A 16490-nucleotide genomic window follows, 5' to 3' on the forward strand; every position below is an offset into this window, starting at 1 on the left:
TCGGGTGTAAACAGGTGGCTCCCTTTGGGATACATAACGTTCCTGCTTTTATATACACCCGATGGTCAACTCTGCAGTGAAAGTTTTTTTCCGGTGACCTGGCATAGTTTTAAGATGCTGTTTGTTTTGCTTATCTGATACCGGATCCCTATATTTATTTAAATCTTAGTTTTCTGTATCTACCTAGGCGGAAATATATTTGACCAAATATGGATGTTAATGGCCATGATGTAGATCATAGATAGTAGAGTTATATTTTCTTCTTGTGTCCTAAAATATTTGTACAATATACATTTTCATTGCATTAAAAAAAATATTGCATGCACTTTAGAAATTATCAAACCATAGAGATTCTCCTCTCTATGTTTTTTCTTAATTTGGGGGAATTTTCTTTGTTTCTTTCGCACTCTTCTAGACCAGGGCCCCGTCTTACAAAGAGTTACGATTGATCCAAATCCATTGCGAGTCCTCCAATCAATCGCAAGTTGCAGTCTCCTATCTCTTATGTACATAGTTGCGATTGATATCAATCGCAAATAAGTTACGATTGATATCAATCTTTGTAAGACGGGGCCCTGTCTTTCGTTATTCTAATATTATTGCCTTGTCTTTCTTCTACTCTTGATTTTATGTTTGTATATCCCTGAGCTCTTACTTTGTTGTAATTTCCTTATGTTTACTTGAAAAATCAAATCAAAAGAAAAAGAAGAAATTTTACTAAGATAAAAGTAGGGTCAATAATAATCATATCAGCAGTAATCTAACTCTATTAATATCTCAATATCTCAACTTTCAATGGTTCTGCATATTGTAAGAAAATATTATTGTTTTATCTTTTACCAGCTTGCCCAGATCAGATGTGGGGCAGTAAATGTCTTAAACTTTGTGGGTGCTCTAACGGAGCATCATGTGACCCTACGGACGGAAGCTGTACCTGTCAAGCAGGTTTCTCAGGTAACCCATTTATTAACTATCAGAAATGACAATTACCCTAAACTAATATTTATCATTGATGCATATTGTTTATATTATTTCTATTGAATTTAGATACATCTCTTCTTTTAATCATAACTCTATTGTAAAAACAAAATTGTGCAGAGTTTTACTTTAGTAAATTGAAGTTAAATGCTCAAATAAGAATCGAGTTTGGCGAATTTAAAAAACGAATGCAATACTTATACTGTGTACACACAGTCATAAATAATTTCATTACATACAAATGGCTCAAGATATTACTGACACTAAAGAAAACATTAAGTCTAATAATAATAATAATAATGTGCCATAGTTAAGTAGTGCATATCACAAATATGTCAGTATGCGCTGTAGGTTATTTATGTTATTCCTCAGATACTACGTGTCTGCCATCCCATCTGCGGTGAGCCTCACACCTCAAGTTCAGTACATCTCATTTGATGCAACCAGGTCCTACTGGGCTTTTCAAACTAAATTACCATCATTAATAATAGAGCACTCCCTAGAGTGTAGCATGCATGCATTGGTAATGCATTATTAATAAATTGCTTTGTGTTAAATGGTAATGAGATGGTGATGAAGCTCCATCCAATTGAGTGAAATTTTATTTAAATATGAATCATAAAATTTTAGCAGATACATGTCTGTCGTTTTGTAATGATTTTTACTTCCGTTGTAGACTGACGCTGGGCTAATGACCATTGTACACCTTATGATGTGACTATAACTGTACAACTAGAATTGGAAAGTTAAATTTGGCATTTTAAATATGGATTATTGTATCCAACTGAGGTCCCCAACGGTCTTTTACAAATTGCATGTTATTGAAGCCTTGCAGTAGGAAAGATATGTTTATTTTGCTTATGTGCTGCATGATTTGCTGCAGATCATGAAGGACTTTTCTCTAACCGGAAGGCTTGCAGTACCCTGAAATTGCAATTTGACAGTTCGGGACACCTGTTATAGGAAGAATATACATTTGTAAAATATTATATCTCATCTAATTTCAATTATTTTATTAATCTGATTTTGGAGGGATCTTACAGCAATAATAAGGTGATGTTGTGGTCATTATGACAAATTTCAGCTGACAGTCCTGTTGCATGGTTGAACAGATATATGTCAATTAATTTAATTTGTATAGATGATTTTGTAGTAGTGCTTCATCATTATCAATAGTGATCTGTCAGTTTATTCCAGGTTCAGTGACCCAATCAAAATTTTATATCAATTGTCTCTCCAAGTTCCTCGGTTTTGATCCATCCGTTTCAGCATTTCATACCCTGTTGCTCCACATTCTGTAATTACATCGTCTAGAAAGCCTTTACGAGGTCTTCCCCTCTTCTTTTTTTCCATGAAAACGACCTTCTATGACTCTGAGCATCAAGCCCTCATCATGCCGCATTATGTTTCCAAGCCATTTCTTCTGTCTCTCTCTAATCGTTTGAATCAGCACCCGCTTTTCTTGAGCTCGACGCAACACCTCTTCATTCGAAACTCTGTCCCTCCAAGGGCGTGTTTATGCTTAACTTTTTTCCGGCCGGAATCAGGCATCTTCTTACGCGTTTAGTTTAAAACACGGCTGCGTCCTTTCTCACTTTTGTAGAATCACCGAAAAACGGCGATCACGATCGCCGATCGTAAACTCACAAAAAGATGCGTTTACAATTCGTAAACGCGTTTAAATGGGGTCAAAGCACTGATCTTTAGTGGGTCAACGTAGCATGCACAGTGCAGATTTGCGAATCCCGCTGCAAGGCCAATTAAGGCCACCCAGGGAGAATTGCCTGGAGGAGCCAGAGAAGTGAGCATAAACAGTACACCGTGGAACTGCGGTTACGTACGATGAGCGTTACAAATCGCTCATTCTGCCTTCAAAATTTAAACTTAAACGCACCCATTTGCGCCAGCACCACATTTCGACCGCCTCCAATCGCTGCATGTCCCTTTTAGTGAGTGTCCACGCCTCCCCTATACAACAGTACACTCCATACTAGAGACTTCACAAGACGCTTTCTCAAACTAAGGTAACACCTTTATCAATAATTTTGAAGCATGTGATACCAGGCTGATAGTGCGGTGATCCTCGCATCTGATTGCCTTTGTAGTCTTATTAACTGGCTTCTTGTCCAATTATATGGCCAGATTCCCTGTTCATATATATGTTGACATAGTTCAGTCAGTGCCGTTATTCAGCTTCCCCCATATTCTTGAGCAATTCAGCCGTAATGTTATCTTCACCAGCCGCCTTTTTCTCCTTTAACTGACAGACTACAGCATGCACCTCTTCTCATCCGCCATGACATAATCTTCCCTTTCCAAGGGCAGGGCGACTGGTTTATTGTTCCTTGCATACAGCTCCTCTACGTACTGGCGCCATCTCTCCTCTATGTCCCGTTGGTTGGTTAGCAGTTCTCCATTCACATCCAGAACCCCTAATGTGTTGTTCTTTCCTTTCCCTTTATTGATATCGAATTTTCCTTTTATTGAACATAAGGTCTGTTCTTCCCCTGCGGTGTAGATCCTCTAATTCCTTGCATTGTTGTTCCCACCATCTAGTTCGTGCTGTGTCTGTAGCTCATCTTAGTAGTGCTTATCATTATCTTATTTCCACTTGTAGGTCCCACCTGTTCTGACCCATGTCCAGCTAACACCTATGGCTCAAGGTGCCTCTTGGAGTGTCAGTGTGAGAACGGGGGTAGATGTGACTCTGTAACAGGTGCATGCTCTTGCCCCCCTGGATATCGACTGCCTCTGTAAGTACATCTATTAACATATTTCATATTTTATGTCTAGCATATACTTACGAATTTATATTTTGTTTTATGAGATTGATCTATGTTCGTTTGATTTTTTGGTAGTCAGGGTTATAATTTACATTCATCGCAAGTTATAACAAGTTCAGGAATAATATCTTCAAAAACAGTTAAAGGGTTTGTACTTAGTCTTACCGTCTTCATGGAGATTTATAGACAATGAGGCATTAATTAATGTGTTATTTATTAAAAGGACCTCTTCCTAAGAAAGCTTTTAGTTGTGTTTGAAAATTTCTGAACGACATACAAATGCATGTATGCAGTACTTATCAGGAAAGATTCACATGCTCTGGTTGATTGTATCCACCATTTCATCAACGGAAGCATTCCAAAATGTATTTTTAAAGAACGAAAATGACATGTCAATAACTGCATGGTCATCGTAGAAACAATACCAGCATGAAGGTGAAAAATGATATCAGGTATCTGAGGAACATTGATGCGAATCATATGATACCTTTGTAGCTGCAATGATGGTCACGTCTTCTGAATTTACAGTGACTGTCATGATTTCTTTGTTTCAATACCTCAAAGCAATTTTCTGGCTTCGAAATTAAATCAGGATGGGTTTTACCATGCAGGGTTAAGATTCATTAGTGTTCGTAAAAGCTATTGATATTTCATCAACAATTATACCTGAACGACATTTGAATTTATAACAATTCGCACAGCATAATTTCATGCACTGGGGGGTTTATAAGAAATGGTCTTGGAACGCTATCCAGTATCCATTTCCCATTCTGAAGTTGATTGTTACTCGGGGGGGGGGGGGGTTCTTGAAGGGATACTACCTGGTACATAAAGAAAGCCTGGCACAATCGGTGTCCCCTCGGTTATTCCTGTTGATATTGAAGTACGATAGTTTCATGATGTTTGCAGGTATGATTAAGATTTTAAGATGTAAGGAGTATTATGCAAAAGAATCGGGAGATTATAAATTTTAGTCCAAGTATCGTCACTACTTTGGGCTTTCAACTCAGGGGCTCATGAGAGATCATGTGATATACATACAGTTCAAGGGTATTGAATGAACACTAAAACAGTTATTGGATTTAGAGAGACTGTCGGAAACACACTGAAGATGGTTAAAGCAGATGATACTGGTAGTGATGGGATTGATGATGTGGTGAGACAGGTATGTACATAGGCCAGGGATGTTGAATAAAACATGTGCGAACTATGATCTGTCTTTGTTTACCAGAGCCAGAACCATTGAGAGTATTATAGGCCCGACATTGCTCAAGCTTGTTGTAGAATTCCTGGAAAAGTCATATTCCATGTTTTCAGGCTTCCAGCATTAAGATTAGCAACATTATTACATATTGCACATATATGCTTGTTAGATTATTATGCTGCTAATTAGGCTAATTATACTACATCTACATGGAATCTTCTCATGAATTAATGATTAGTCTTTCAAAAGTGATTTACAATGTTGCATTGCACCATTATTAGGCTTTATAGATGAACAATGACACATGTAAACAATGCGTATTAGCTCATTATGCTAATTATGCTATTTAAGAAAATTGCATTACTTGGAATAAATAAACTGTTGTCGTAAATGAATTCCTCATCATAGAAAACCCTTGAAAGGTCGTATTATCCATGTTTTTAGGCTTCCTGGATTGAGATTAGCAACATTATTACATGATATTACACATATGCTAATTAGATGATTATGCTAATATAGCTATTTAAAAAGTTGCTCTAGGTTGCCAAGCTGGCAACCAAGCTGAATTTACTTCAAAACCCATCTAGAACACAAATCAACAAAAAAAACTTGAACTTTTCCAGGTCTGAAAAATTCTACTGGACTACATCAGAGATTCATCCGGATAGAGAGTAATAAAATCTGAAGTTTTCTGCATTGTTATACAGATGTCAGGTTTAAGCCTTTAAGGTACTTTGTGTTGTAATAATGTACATCTGAAGACACTACACATTGTGCTAGGTCACATGACATAACAATTGAAATGTATGTAGATAATTTACATACATGGTATTGTGAAACAAGTTTCTCTCCTGTTGTTGCCAGAGACCAGCTCCCTTGCGGACTCATATTACATATGGGTCTATCCTTGGTTTTTCCTGGGTTTTTCCCAGGCTGATGAAGTGAAAGTTTTGTGTCGTGTCAGGTCATATGGCCACCCTGTCATGTAATTTGATCAATATCTGTACCAAACCAGTGACATTTTCTGATCTAAGAGTCAAGGACATTACATATGTGGGGCATATATACAAGGGACATGACATATTATGCAGTAGACTGTCAAACAGAGAAGATAACATATGGGAATGTGTAATATATGTGATATGTGACAAATCACATGGTTGTTAATCCAGTTATTAAACTTTATGCCATTCATTTTTACAAAAAGGGTACACCTGTTGTCCAAAACAATTTCACAAAAGTGTTGGTATATCTATGGAGGATTTAGGAAAAGGACTGCATGAGAGAAAATGTATTTCTCGCAATACCAACTTATCTATCAGAAAATGTTTTGCAACAATTTTGCCAATCTTCTTGAATGCATGTGGTACAGTAGAATAAATCTAAACATTTGAATTACTTCACAGACAGTCTGTGAAGTATTCTTCTTACCGCTTATCTTTGAAGAATGAAAAGATAAATCTTAAAACGGTATGTTTGGGGCAAAAAAGTGACTTTTAGACATTTCATATGTTCCCTAGTTACATTTATCTTCACATGATGATCGAGAGTTAAGCATGATGTGATTTTTGTTAGATATCCTTGATTTTCTCAGGGTATGGTTCTATTGTATCTTGTTTGTCTTCTCACTATATAAACTTCTTCAAATAACCCTCTCAGAAGCTTGGGTTTCCCCGAGCAATCGACTGGTCTATGAAAGAAAAGTGAAAGGTACACAAATGGGTGGGAATAGTTTCCTGCACTGAATGTTTTTATCTCTCAATCTTTCTTTACACATTGTTTTATGGTACCATGTTGATGTTGCCATGGAATTGTTTAGTTTTCCTTGGTTGTGCTGCTCCAACGTGATGATTCACTTTATTATGGGAGGATAACTCTATAAAAACATATCATGAAACCCATGATTACATATTCATACTTCAAACAATACAACTTTTTAACAATTTATGAAAAGGTGAAACAAAACATTCTTCTTGTGTCAAAATGTCCTTCCCCTCTTTCCGAGTCCTAGAAATATTATCTAATCTTACTCGAAGAAGGAAATATGTTAGCTCACTCACTATCCCTAATGAAATGAAATAAATTTGAACTTCGTGTGAGGTAGAAGACACCTTGGTGAGATATACAAAGTGAGTCAGAAAAAATGTCCCACTTTTTAAAAGTTGTATTGTTTGAAGTATGAATATGTAATCATGGGTTTCATGATATGTTTTTATAGAGTTATCCTCCCTGTATATTTAGGTACCATTTTCATTTAAATCTCTGCATGCATGAATGAACATTAGACAATCTTTACAAGACTGTCAGATCTCACTTGCGCCAAGTTACTGGTTGAGGAATAAAACAGTGCATTGAACAAAGACAGTCAGACAAACAGACACACACACACACACTCACACACACAAACGCACACGCACACATGTAAACACACACATACACACACACACACACACAAAACACACACGGTGACAATTGTTTCATAATCTTCCCTTTTCTGATTAAGTATTGATTTTTTATCAAGATCGCTGAATGTCTTAGGGTGCGTTCAATCGACACATTTTCACCCTAGAATCACGATTTCATGACCAGTTATGGTCATGCGATTGCATTGTGAAAGAAACGTTGTGGAATCGATCAGAAAAGGTTGATCATCTAGCATCTAGCATCTGCAAAGTTCTGGAATCGTCAAAATGATAAGAAATTTGGCCCATTCTTCGTAAAGTTACAAGCACTATACACAGAAAGATGTATATGGGACTACTCTATATCTCTCACAGACCAGGCGGTTTCCCGGCAATTTTTTTTTATCATCATGTATTAGTCAAAACATATTCTTTCACATGATTGGTAATGAGAGCTTCCATTTCATTTTTTGAAATTGGGGCGTTTCTAATACTGGTCTTTACCTTTAAAACACGTTGTGTTCGAGCGATTCTTTCGTCGGTCGCAAAAATAAACGTGTTTAAAAACACAAACATGAAACGCTGAAAAAGATGCGTTTTCAGTGTATCATTATTCTGCAGAATCACTGTCGCTAAAGTTCGATTGAACGAACGGAGATCTCAATCATGATTCTATGGCGTCATTATCGTAGCCCGTTCCGGTTTGGGTAAAAACCACGCGCCTGCTTTTCATGCAATGTGCGTACACATGCCTGTTCCGTTATGTTATTCCTTGTTTTCGTTCTATCATTTTCTCCTTCTGTTTTTATTATGCTATTCTTCGTTTTTCCATTTTTCTTCGTCTCTTTTATCTTTCCATTATAAATTCTTTATCGTTTTCTCTTTCTGTCTTTCCTTATGTTATTTTTTGTTTCTTCCTTGTATCACCTTCTCTTATGTTATTCTTTGTTTCATTATTGCGATCTATGCTCAAAACAGCAACCGACAGTCGGCCATAAACAATTCCAGAAGGCGCGCCGAATTCGACCTATACTTCCTTGGTCACACTGCGAAGTGTGATGCGCAGTGGCTGGGCTCGAAATGAGCTAGAATCAGTGTTGATGAAAAATAGCTTGAACGTTATCCCGCAGTAACCGTGTTTTGTAACGGCGTTTTGATTTGTGATTCATGTTTGTGATTCTAGCTTCAAAAAAATCGCTTGAACGCACCCTAAGTGGCATAATCCTGACAAGGTTCCCTTTAGTACACATTTACTACCACCATCATGACATCATAATCATCATTGTCAACATCATAATCTTCATCATCATCATCATCATCATGAAGCACAACATCCGCTAATAGGGACTTTAGAATGAGTGGACGAGAACACGACGAACGCCAACTGACCATGCGTGTCAACGTACTCAACTGCCCATGACTGTTGACTACAATAAGAAATCTTTTAGATTGCACTCAACGATATACATGCATGTAGGAAGTAACACTATATGAACATGACAGACAAAGAAAGAGGACAAAATATACAGTTCCTCATTCTACTCTCAACAATAGGCCATTTTCGTAATGTAACCAAATTTAATGCATAGGTCTTTGTGAAGTGCCTCAATACAAATTATTTAATTCACCTGATAGGAATAATAGTATTTCAATAGTCAGAATGCAACTGCATATATTAAGTGTTGCTAGGTAGGTCAAGCCATAATGTTTGGCCAACCTAGCTGGCAACAACTATAATGTATGCAGTTAGGATTCTATCTATTGAAATACTATTATTCCTATCGGGTGAATGAAATAGTTTGTATTGAGGCACTTCACAAAGACCTGTGCATTAATTTTGGTTACATTACGAAAATGGCCTATTGCTACGTGGTAGAACATCCCTTCACTGATATTATGTAAAAATGTGTAGAACAGGTGAACATGCATGTGACACCTGTTTTACACATTTTTACATAATAGCAGGGAAGGGATGTTCCTTTGTCTACCTGAGGAACTGTATATTTTATGCGCACGCGGCATATACTAGTACCGTACTATATTTAGGAAAATCAAGGTTGACGCATTTTCGATCGCCGACTGAGACGATGTGACGCATGCGCAGTGCCTTAAAATGACGTCACACGTTGCAGTCAAGGCTGTCAACGTGCAATTCTAAAAGTCCCTAATACGCACCAAGAGGACAACGGCCACTCAACTTTTCGTACGAGAAGAAGAATTCCCGACAAAAAGTAACAGTTTGGGTGGGCCTTGTCGGGAATGGAACGCTCATTTGTGTGCGTGTGCCTGTATCTGTGTATGTATGCGTGTGCGTGTGCGTGTGTTTTTGTCTGTCTGGCTGTCTTTGTTTAAAACACTTTTTTATTCCTCACCTAGCAACTTGGCGCAAATGAGATCTGGCAGTCTTGTAAAGATTGTCTGATGTTCAGTCATGCATGCAAAGATTCAATGAAAATGATACCTAAATGTACTGGGAGGATAACTCTATCAAGACATAATCATGAAACCCATGATAAAACATTCATACTTCAAATAATACAACTTTTAAAAAGTGGGACATGTTTTCTGACTCACTCTGTATTATGTCTATTAAGAGCTATGCCCTACTTAGATTTTGGAGCAGTTTTGTTCATGCCTTTGTGCTGCATTTAATGTAGCTTTATAATTATCATCTACAGGTAGGGTTTAACTTCACAGATTGATTATTGACAAAAACGTAATCCTCAATTGATGTGCAGATTGTTTTATTATTTGTATGGTTGTCTGTTATCATGGCAATTACAGACATTTAGAGCAATATGACACTTCCACATTTCAGCTCAGTTCACACATCATCTTGTCACCTGTTCCTCAAGCCTAGCTCATACACCTAAATTCCAAATCAACATGAATTATTTTGAGGCAGAACATCTTTATCTCTAAACTGGCGGCTGTCTGTATGGCATTTCGCTCTAATATGTAGTGTGGAAGGGGTAGAGAAGCCGATTGAGTCTGAAGTTTTCATTCCTCCCAGCCTGTTTCTCCCATTTGTTCGGAAACTCTGCAATGACTATAGACAGTCGGAGGGAATGAATTATGTATTAAATCGGTCTACCTTCTGCTGAGGATCCTTTCAAATTAAAGCTATGCAAGACAAGATTGAGCGCCTTATCATAACTTTATGCACACGGTTTAACAAATGTATACATGTATATTTAATATGGGGCCTTCAATAGTAGGCTTTACTACATGAAGATATCAATCAAAACATACTAAAGCATTTTTACTGATTCTTGAAACAATTGTTTAAAGTATCAGTATTACCTTAATCCATGTGCTTCATAATTATGGGGCACCTCCACACATTTTGCCTTTTGTAAAAAGTAATGGTGAAACCTTATTGTATGGCCGTAATGGTTAAATCTTGTGTTCGTTGTTTTAAATGACAATGATTAATGGACACTATATTCGTACTTGTAGATTTATGTTGCCTGGGACATATTACACAGGAATGACAAAACGATCATCCATTTAAGAAATACATTAATATGATCTGCAGTAATTGACTTCATCAAGACCATCGCTATCACTATCATTTCATACATACATATTGATATTTATATAGCGCTTTTACATAAATATGCTCAAAGCGCTTTACATTAGTAAATAAAACAGAATAATTATTTTGCTCTTGGTAGGGAAAATCACAAAAAAAGACAAAGTTCGTTCTTGTGATTTCCTTTGTTTCAATGCCAAACTTTATATACTTTACTAAATCTAACATGTAGTTCAGGAAATGTTTAAGTGGTGAAAGTTTCTCTACTTGTGGCATCCACCTTCCGAAACTTCCTTCCTATCCTAAGAGCAAACTCTTACTTTTTCTCTCTTATATTTTTACTTTCACATTATTAAGTTTAGTAAAATTTCCTCCATTGTTACATGAAATCTGACCTGAGATATGCTCTTGAATCATTTAGACCAAGTGATCAATCAGTAGGATATGAGACTTTCCTTTCCAATAAAATAATAATAACAGTTTATCGTTTGCCTAGAAAATTTACTCGACAAGATCATTGTTGTTTAAACGAAAATTTGGGGGTAGGCAAAGACACCGACTATGTATTCTAAACATTTTACATTTTGCTTAGATTTATCATCTGTTCAGAGCTAGAAGGGCGATAACTCCTGTCATTTAGTACAGACCGAACACCCTTTTAGCTCTTTAATACCAGACAGATATTCTATGAGTCCTCTTATCAATTAAAAATGATATTGATTACACAAATAATATGTGTGTTTTAGTTTAAACTTTCAACTGTTTATATGAGGCTATGCATATAAACAACTTTCATTTCCGTGTCTATTTCCTGTCTTGCCTGGTGATCGCTATCCCCAGGATTTGTTACTATCTTGCGCAATTTCATTCTGTCCATTTAAAAAAAGAGCTGAATTGTAAAATTATTTTTGTGGTTACATTTGAGTCACCAACATTTAACCTTAATTTTTTGTAACATGCTGACCAATAGATGTAACAGATGTACTAATTATTAATCTTATGATGGTATCAAACAAGTACTTGAAGTATTATCCTTATTTAGGCCTAAACATTGAATGTAATTGAAATTGAAATGTGAAGTGTGAAAATACAATAACGTGTATCTTTAAGATCAAACATGATTAGTATTTTAAACATGGAAATCTTTTACCTATCTTTTTACCTAAGTAAATATCTATTAGACTATATAATAATGACAGGCTCTCCCACTGTCCTCGTTTCCTTTCCTTGTTTAAAATTGGTATACAAAATTGTGGTAACTTTTAAAACACCAATATGCAAGGAATTTAAGTGTCAATTATGGAACAAAAAGTACCATTAAGTTTGCATATTTTGCCTGATACTATTCTTAGATGAAGGGCTAGACTTGTACACTTCATTGTACAATTATCATAGAATCTGAATTGAGAAATATAAAAGATCCATTGCAGTCTTGGCTTGGCATTTACCGAGAGATTCATTTATTGGAATATTTCAGAAGCCAGACATGTACGTTTCTTTGTATATAGTGTAATTCTGCAGCTTAAACAGGCTAAATGTCACTCGTAATGATTTGCATATGAACATTTTATACTGATGCAGGTGCCATGATTATTGTCCCGAGGGTACATATGGACCAAACTGTGCCAGCCAATGTCAATGTCAGAACAATGGTGTCTGCAACCCAGCTACAGGCAAATGTACATGTAAACCAGGATGGAAGGTATGAAGAAATGTAGCAGTATAATCTAAGGAAGTTTCATGGGAAAGAAAAGTATATATACCAATGTTTAATGTCTGTGTACACGGTATGTCCCTTGCCAGAGATACCCTTTCTGTGAAGTATCCAATTAATTGTGTAACATTTGAATGGAAAGAAGATTTTTCTTCTTCTTCAGAACTGGATAACAAAATGAATGATTTGGGACCTACACAATAATGTTGAAGACTGATTTTGTAAATTTGTTTGTTCTGATTTGTCTTTAATTTAGTTAATTCCATTACTCAGATTGATAAAAATAGTGGACTTGAACTGTTGAAAGCAACACATTACATATTTGTACATGTACAAAATCTCTGTACATGGGTAGATTCTGGCATTGCCTGAAATTAAATTGATCAAAACAAGAGCTTTGATCACCAACTCTGCTTAACTGTTAGAATAAGTAAAAAGGATTCATAACAAACAGCAAGTTCAAAAATTGTATTACAGAGCCTGTATCACTTGAATATATAACAGATGAATTTCAAACTTGTTTTTCCGTCGTGAATCGTGATAAATATATTTTTTGATACTGTAATATAGATAAATCTTTTCTGAGAGGGAGAGTTATGCTCCATATTAACATGTATTCTGTGATTTATTGAATTTCTGACTGTCGTATTTAATTATGATGCCAAATGTACTGTAGTTGATTAATTTCCAACTTAGATAGAGTTACAGCTATACTCCATTTTATAGTAACACATTCATTCATCTCCTGACTGTGTACATTAATTGTAACTGTTTGCTCTGTAGGGCGGGGTGTGTGCTGTGCCTTGTCGCTGGGGCCGGTATGGCCGGGAATGCTTGAGCCGTTGTGCATGCTTCCATGGTGCCTCCTGTAACCCTGTCAATGGCACGTGTCAATGCCCTGTGGGATTCCAAGGAGACCAATGTGAACTGCAGTGCCTGTCAGGAACCTATGGAGTCAACTGCAATCTGCAGTGCCAGTGCCAGAACGACGGACGCTGTTCTTCGGTCGATGGCAGCTGCAGGTAAGGCGAGGCGTCAAAAATATCGATACCAGCAGGCTGCCGCCTCACGTATTGGCGCATCGAGGCTGCAATTACGGCCGAAGCCTGGCTGGGGCAATTATTTTTCACTTATGAGCCCAGTCGGCTTGCGCCAGGCTGGGATCTAAGGCTCGGTTTCCATTCGAAAGGCGGCAGCCGGCGCATGCTTTTGAATGCCACTTCCTACCGCCAGCGGTAGCCGGCTGAGCTAATTTAAAAAATGCAGCCAGGACGCACAAGTGCAGTTAGCTGCCGCTGGCTGGTATATTTATTTTTGACGCTTCGCCTAAGCAGAAACTAAATTAATGTGTTAAGATTGTGATCAAGAAAGAACATAGATGATTGTGAACAGTTGTCATGGCATCTTTTTTTCAAAGATATTGCTTTGTTATAAAACACCTGCTTGCACATCCAAAGGACAAAAGATGGTGACATTGATAGGAGAACTTCTTGATCTCATGCGTACTTTCCTTGAGACATCTGTTTTGACAGAACAGTGTAGAGCAGAGCATGATCAACCATAAGGGTGCTCATGTGCATCAGTGACCATTATCTATTACAGTCTGTGCCGCGTTCATAAAGCTTAGATCGGTAGCATGGTAATGGAGCCTAAGCTTTAGGGATTGAATGATGATTATATTTCTAAACACTTGCTTGCAGATGAATTATATATATACCTATTTGTGTTACAAATACTGCTACTTAGGGCACTTTTATTCATCAGTGTCTTCATGTGGTCACGAAAAATAATTTGCTTACAAGATATTTAACCAATTTGCTATTTGCTATTCGTTTCAATGGATGTTTATGAACCAGTAGTGGAAAATCCTGCTTTGAACACTTTGTGTTTTAGGCATTCTTGTGGTATCTTTTAATATTGGAATTCACAATTTTGTATCAGTGATTTACAGTAGGTACTTCAGAACTAATTATGTGGTCTATGTGATGATGTTTAAAGCAAATCTTTATCTTACTATCAAACAAACTAAAATATAGATGGTAATTGTGTTTAGTCTATAGTTCGAACATAATACTGAAAATGGTGAAGAAAACTTAGTATGAGGGAGGAAAGTAAACTAAGGAAGAATTCTTTGGCATAGATTACAACACAAATCTGCCTCTCTTAAAATGACATCATTTTCCCTCTTGAGATAGGGGAAATTCACATGCATGTACCATACACAACCGCAAACATGTTTACAGCCACCAATATTTCATATTGCATCACAAAAAAGTGTTTAAGTGAAAGGATTGAGTCTTCGGTCAGCATTCATATCTAGGTCAACCACAACTCTATGTAACAATGTATGAGCAGGGATATGTGAGTAATGTCCTTGATATGCTCTCATTCTGACAGCACTTGGGATGATGTCTACGTCATGCATGCACCAACCATTCTCTCATCTTTCGACCTACATTTACCATATAAGTCTATATTACTCACTCTTTTGCCCTCTTTATAAATATAATTCTATGCCATCTTATCTAATTTCATGATTTCTCATTTTACAAATTTGATCATCCTATAACTGTACTATCTGTCCTGACATCTGTCAGTTTCTCTTGCTCACTATGCTGTCTTTGCACTCTCTCTATCTCTCTCTTTTCTTTATTTTCTATCTCTTCTATTTCTTTTCTGTTCTTCCGCTGTTCTCTTTATTCTGTTTCCTCCCTCCTCTCTCTCTCTCTCCATTCCTCTCTCCCTCCCCTCTCCCCCATTTCTCTCCCTCCCCTATCTCTCTCTCCGCCCCCTCTCTCCCTATCTCTCTCTCCCTCCCGCTCTCCCTCATTTTTCTTTAGTTCACTTGACCTAAGAGAAATCAAATACATATTACCATAATTAATGTATTTTGTATTTCTCCATGTATTCTATTTATTACAGTTGTCAAGAGGGCTTCATTGGAAAGTACTGTGGAGAGAGTGGTAATTATTGAACTATTTTGTAAACTGTTAGTCTTAATGAACTTACCTAGAAAACCAGTGATAATGTAGTATTTAGAATTTATTAGATTGATTGCTACTTTTTAATTTAAGCATCAAAAACATGATTTATACTTCCAGGGATTCAGTGCAGTTCTTTGTCATTGAGCTTTAATACAACAACAACAACTACTACTACTACTACTACTACTACTACTACTATTAATACTACTACTTCTACAACAACTACTACTACTACTACAACAACAACAACAACAACAACTACTACTACTACTACAACAACAACAACAACAACAACTACTACTACTACTACTACTACTACTAATACTATTTATTATTATGATAAATATAATAATACTCCTTTTAGACATTTTTATTCCTCAATCTACCCAGAAATTCTATTACGAAGCGCACAAAGAAAAATTATGAGAAATAAGAGTCCTAGTGAATGACATATCCTCGGGTCGTGGATTGCTAAAATCTGTAAATTATAAATTGCGATAATTTGAAAGCGGTTTGAAGGAAATTGTCCAAGGGGTAGTTTCCATGTATGATAGCCGTCTGAAAATAATTTTCCTAGGGGTATTTTCCATGAATGATAGCCGTCTGACGATAAGTGTCCTAGGGGTAGTTTCCATGTATAGGGGTAGTTTCCAAGTATGATAATCGTCTGACGGTAATTGTCCTAGGGGTAGTTTCCATGCATGATAGCCGTCTGAAGGTAATTGTCCTAGGGATAGTTTCCATGTATGATAGCCGTCTGAAGGTAATTGTCCTAGGGGTAGTTTTCATGTATGATAACCGTCTGACGGTAATTGTCCTAGGGGTAGTTTCATGTATGATAGCCGTCTGACGGTAATTGTCCCAGCGGTAGTTTCCATGTATGATAGCCG

The 16490-nt window shown here is 36.8% G+C and overlaps 1 long non-coding RNA gene across 1 annotated transcript; it reads left to right on the forward strand.

Annotated features, from left to right (window-relative positions):
• Window positions 1–3603: 3603 nt before the first annotated feature.
• Window positions 3604–15579, forward strand: LOC105440221. Its single transcript, XR_004062898.1, has 4 exons — window positions 3604–3731; window positions 12484–12604; window positions 13400–13638; window positions 15539–15579. It is a non-coding gene; the product is annotated as an uncharacterized LOC105440221 (long non-coding RNA).
• The last annotated feature ends 911 nt before the right edge of the window (window positions 15580–16490 follow it).

This window comes from Strongylocentrotus purpuratus, unplaced genomic scaffold (genome assembly GCF_000002235.5).
Source record: "Strongylocentrotus purpuratus isolate Spur 01 unplaced genomic scaffold, Spur_5.0 spur5_scaffold_1, whole genome shotgun sequence".
Classification (NCBI taxonomy): Eukaryota; Metazoa; Echinodermata; class Echinoidea; order Camarodonta; family Strongylocentrotidae; genus Strongylocentrotus; species Strongylocentrotus purpuratus.